Raw genomic sequence first — 6,326 nt, forward strand, 5'->3', positions numbered from 1 at the left:
CCATCAGTCTAGAAGAGATAAAGTAAGAACTTCTTAGCCAGGGAATCGAAACAACACTCGTAAACAGAATCAACAAGTCCTTCAAGATATACCACTTGTCCAAGCAGTGACTAACAATGTCATTCAGACAGACAAGTTCATCTCAGAAGGCACACCATTATGGTTTCAACAGCATCCAGTGTAAGAACCCAAACAGTCAGCTCATATCAAGGTTAGTCAGATGCCTGCTAGCAGTTCAGCCATCCCCATGTAGCATGTACATGATAGGTGATAGTAAGTCCCACTATTTGTTGGTAAAAGAGTCTTGTTGGTGGTGATGATTGGTTGCATTCACTCTAGTCTTTCATTGCTAAATTAAAGATGGCTGTCACAGATACTGCTCTCGTGTAGCTTTGCATGAAATTCAAAATAAGTCAAATTAATCAGTAAATTTGAATAATTTATTAGTGATAACCAAGAGCTATATAAGCCAACACTTCTGTGTATTGCATAAAACCATATCTTGCCTAAAACTAGCCTATCCACCAAGAACCCTAAAAACTATAGACTAATAAGCTTACTTAACATTATTGGAAACTTTTGGAAAAAATAACAATAACTCGATTATGGTGGTATTTAGAGAAGGACAAACTTTTGTTAAAAATCCAAAATCAGCCATACAGCGAATAATTTAGTTTGGTTAACAGATTTGATAATTCAGGGATTAAAAAAAAAAAACGCACCACAGCAGTGGAATGGAATTTATCATAATTATATTTTGTCATTTCAAAGGTAGTGTGAGGGAACCGAAAATTGGTTGCTTTGAGAAAGAAACATAACACAGCCCTTTCCGAGGTCAAATATTCATACAATTAGAACGTAAAGATGCATTTGGATTGCGGATTTAGAATCTCTAACACATGGATATCTCTTATACTTTACCCGTCACACCAAACATGTTCACCCTTTCAGCGTATTATGTTATGGTCAAACCAACCACTATTCATTGGTGAAAGAAAAGCCCAAGAGTTGGTGGTGGGTGGTGATGACGAACTGCCTTCCTCAAGTCTTGGTGCTAAATTAGTGATGGCTAGTACAGATAGTCCTCACGTAGCTTTGTGCGAAATTCCGAAAAGAAACCAAACATTTTATAGTTAATAGCATTGGAAAACATCTAGAAAGAGTCCTGCAACAAGTTGTACCTTGGCCCTGAGACGTCTTGTAGAAGGTAAGAATCTGTGAACACAAACGACAGTGAAAAAGACGCTCACATGTTTCGGGCAAAAATAAGCATCATAATCAAGAAAAACCTCCACTTGGAAACGAGGACTAGAGGATATGGGTTCATTAACTAAAGCTTTAAGTCACGGCTTCTCCATCACTGTTGCGAACACAAATATCTGGAGAATTAAACAGGTATTCTTGATGTTCTATACGAAAACATCTTGATATATTCCCCGGTCACAGGACTTGCAACTTTCTGTGTGTTTGAAACAGGCGTCGTTCTCAGAACTTTGTACAATGAGAATTAAGCTGCAGGCTGATAGTCATGAAGCACGGCTGTCGGTTAGAGCATAAATGAATGTTCTGTACATTCAGTTAACTGCATGATATTTAGTTTTACCATTCCAGATGGTCTTGAGCTTTCCACTCCTATACATTGTAAACAATCTGCAGACAAAGTGAAGTTGAATTCAACCTTTAAAATAAAACTTTTTTTCAACTTGCTATGCAGGTTTAAAGACGATTTGAATTTGATTGTGTTAATCTTGTGTTAAGTCAGTTGAATTTTAAGGACTGAATTTTGTTTATCTAAGTAGAAAAGGCTGCGTTCTTGAAAATAATCTAGGTCCAAGTGATTTATTATTATTATTAGTTTGTTTTTGAATCTCGCCCAAAGCTGAACGAGGACTATCAGCACTAACCGTCTCTAATTGAGCAGTGTAAGACTAGAGGGAAGACAACTAGTCTTCACCACCCTCCGCCAACCTTTGAGCTACTCTTTTACTAACGAATAGTGGTATTGACCGTAGCATTATAACGCCCCCACGGCTGAACGGGCGAGCATGTTTAGTGCGATAGAGATTCGAACCCGCGGCTCTCAAAATTATTATTAGAGAAGCATTTAACTATATGCCTTGTGCTAAATAATGTTTTTACAATAAATTTCGAAGCGAAATATTGCTACAAGTTAGGTTTTTACGATAAAACCACTACAATAATTTTCGTTCTCTCCAAAAAAATTTACAATTGGAGAAAAGCACGTTTCCACACACGTTTACTATATTTCTCTTTATGCAACCATAATAACAGCATTTTACATCTTAAATGAGGGTACTACTACAAAGAGATGTTGGAAAACGTGTTACAGTCGTGTCCCTCCTTTACTGCTATTGATCTCTCAGTTTGTTCCCCTTCATTATTCTCCTAGTTTTCATGGAGGGTTGACAATAATCCACAAGGCAGTGATCATTTTTCTATAATCTTGAGAGAGACTGGCCGTGGTCGATGCCACCCGACCCGCGTGCCCCGGTGAAAGCTGGATCAGACAAACTGGCCCTCTTTCACTGCTCTCGCAGAACTTGATCCTGCCATCGTCTGTTAGCCATCAATAGACGATTGTGTGGCAGCAGTAACTGACTGTATTATACAAGCAGCTGCTCAATGTATTCCTAAAACCTCGACACGTTTACCTTTATATCCTCGTCCGTGGTGGAATCCTGTCTGCCACATGGCACGAAAGGCTCAAAATCGGGCCTGAGATACTTTCCGTAGATATCCAACACTTTCAAACTGCATCGCTTTCCAGCGGGCCCGTGCACATGCTAGTTGGGTAAGACGTCAAAGCCAGAAGAAATTGGATTAAGTTCACAACTGGCATATCTTCTACCACCAGTTCCAAAGTCATATGGGACAAGGTTCGAAAGGTAAGTGGGCACTACAATTCTGTCCCCCTCTCGATCTTAATCTCTGATGGCCAAGAAGTAGCTGATATCTAGAGCATCGCCAATACTCTAGGTGAAAGCTTTTGCTGGGTATCTAACACTTCTGCTTGTTCCTCCACCTTCTTGGCCATCAAGACTCGGGCAGAGCGTTCATCTCTTTCCTTTCGAACTGACTGTCTCTATGACTATAATCGTCCCTTTACACTGGTGGAACTGAAACTGGCCCTTCATCAGTCTGGCAGTACATCTGTTGGACCAGATGATGTACACAATGACATGCTGCGCCATCTATATCCTGCTTCTCTTGATATTCTTTTGATTGTTTTTAACCGGATCTGACAGGAGAATGTTTTCACTAATGCCTGGCACCAGGCTATTGTCTTACCTTTCTCTAAGTCTGGGAAAGATCCCAAGATTCTTTGAAACTACCGTTCAATTGCTTTTACGAGTTGTCTCTGTAAGACCTTAGAGAGAATGGTTAATGCTCGTATTGTTTGGTTCCTCGAATCAAACAACCTCCTCTCGCCCACCCAATGTGGGTTCCGACTCCACCATGGACCACCTGATTCGACTTGAAACGTCAATCAGAGAAGCCTTTCTCAAATGACAACATCTTGTATCAGTATTCTTTGACATTGAGAAGGCTTATGGCACAACATGGAGGTATGGCATTTTGCAAGACCTCCATATATATGGGTTACGTAGCCATTTACCCATTTTTATTAAAAAATTTTTATGGACAGGAAATTCGAAGTTCGTGTCAGTTCCACACTTTCCTGTACTTTTCTACAAGAACTTGAAGTCCCTCAGGGCTGTGTTATGAGTGTCACACTTTTCAGTATAAAAATAAATGCCATCACTGAACAACTCCCTCTAATTGTTGCAAATGGGCTGTATGTCGACGCCTTTCACATCTCATGTCAGTCGTCGAACATGAGATATATTGAGCGGCAACTACAAACTGCCCTTGATCGTGTACTGAAGTGGACCATGGCGAACAGCTTTACTTTCTCTCTCTCTAAAATCGTTTGCATGCACTTTTGCCGCCAATGGGGTATTCACCCTGATCCTGAACTCGGTATCAGTGAAGTTTCGATGCCTGTGGTCCCAAAGACCAAGTTCTTGGGGCTTATCTTTGACCGTAAGCTGACCTTTATACCACGCATTAAGCAGCTATGAGTCAAATGCACAAGAGCACTGAACATCCTCCGTGTTCTCTCTACCATCAGCTGGGAAGTGGATTGATGTTCTGTGTTAAAGATATATCGTGCTCTTATTCGATCGAAACTCGACTATGGATCAGTGGTCTATGGCTCTACCAGACCCTCGGCGTTAAAGATGATGGACCCCATTCATTATCAAGGACTTTGGCTCTGCACTGGGGCTTTCCACACCTCACCAGTTCAGAGCTTATACGTAGAGTCTCACGAACCTTCTTTACACCTTCGTCGTCTGCAACTGTCTTCACTATATTATTTGAAACTTTGTCCCTTACTAAAGCATCATACCTGGGGTTGTGTTTTCCTTCCTCGGTGGGCCATACTTTTTCAGAACAGACGATCTACCATTGCTCCTTTTGGCCTTTGCATCGAGGCACAGTTGGATGAATTGGGTCTGCCCTTGGATAACATTGCAGTATTCACTGGTCAGCCCATCCCACCATGGGTTATTACAGTCCCCAAATGTGACCTTTTTTAAGTCGTTTGAGAAAAGCAGATACTCCCGATTGGAAGTACCGTCTTTTATTTACTGAACATCTTTCGAACAACCTTTCCATTCCAATTTATATGGATGGTTCCAAATCAGGTTACTCTGTGGGCTCTGCCATGGTTTGCTGCATTTTGGTGGTTGCATGCAGAATCCCCTCTACAGCTTCTGTGTTCACTGCTGAACTGTATGCCATTTCTCCTGCCCTGGATCATATTGCAGCTGATTAGTACTCCAACTGCACTATTTATACTAACTCGCTTAATTCTATACTGGCCCTGGAATCGCTACACTTTGACTCACACTCTGTTCTCGCTGATATTCAAAACCGACTGGCCCATTTCTCATTAACTGCTACTTCTATCCCGTTTTTCTGGATACCAGGCCATGTTGGTATTCACGGGAACGAGCTTGCAAACACGGCAGCTAAATCTATCTGCTCTGGCACTATCACCACTGTGCCTATTCTGTACATGGACTGTGGTCTTGTATTCAAGGCTCGGCTTCCGTGCCAGCTGGCAATCGACTTGGAATGATAAACGCGAAAACAAGCTTTTCCAAATAAAACTCTATATTGGACTTTGGTCGTCTTGCTTCCATAATGACTGTAAAGAGGAAGTTGTTTTAACTAGACAACGCATTGGTTACAGTTTTGTAACTCATCGTTTTTTTATTTATAACTGATGCACCAGTGTGTAGTATATGTAACACTCAGATCACTATAAACCATATTTTACTTTCTTGTCATCGTTACGACTCTCAACAACGGCACCATTTTAACACTGTTCGGTCCCAAGGTTTGTCCGTAACATTAGACAGTGTTATTGGTGATGGTGACACTGTTTACCCTGATAAAGTTTTTAGTTTTTTAAAGGCCATTAATCTTTTTAATGTCATTTAAGTTTTTTAAATTTATACATTACACCTTTTTTAATGTGATTCCCTTTAAAGAATCACAATCTCTCTGGTTCAATTTGAAATTAGAAAATGGCCGTAACATTAAATAACTCGACACCAGGACTGGAAAGGCCAACTTCAAGTGACTAACGCTGCTGTTTGAAGAATTTTATACTATGGTTTTGGAGTTTGATTTTGTAGTTACTCAGGAACACTAGCATTAAGTTTCTCTGTAATACGGTATCAAATTATAACGTAATGCAGTTGGATGTTTTTTTTTTTCAAAGCTGCATAATTTAATTAAAGATACTGATAAATAAGTCTTGGAATACTCTATTTTGATCTGTACTAATAACTGAGTTTTAAACCAAAGAATGATACCACAGGATAACTTAAGCAGGTTTTATTAACGTACTTGAGATTCATGGCCTTCATGTTCTGCACAAGTACAATTATATTTCATGCATCAATATTACACAGAAAGTAGCTAATATTTGTGAACTAGTCGTCGTATATAAATATTAACTGTTTTTTAGCGAAGTTTGTTTGCATTTGCAGTTGTTATATGTAATATCTACCACAAGGAAGCAAAAGTGTTTATTGTATTCAAAGTGCATCACTGTATATTTTACTGGTTGAAACCAGTTTGTTTCAACTAATCTAATTCTTAACGTCCTATTCTTTCTTTACCATGGAAAATCTTACAGTTTATTAAGCCTTCTCCAGTTCAAGCCACGTGCGAAACGTTCATTCTAATAATAATTATCGAATAAGAGGTTTCGTGTAAATAGGAATCAT

Source organism: Tachypleus tridentatus, chromosome 6 (genome assembly GCF_004210375.1).
Source record: "Tachypleus tridentatus isolate NWPU-2018 chromosome 6, ASM421037v1, whole genome shotgun sequence".
Taxonomy (NCBI): Eukaryota; Metazoa; Arthropoda; class Merostomata; order Xiphosura; family Limulidae; genus Tachypleus; species Tachypleus tridentatus.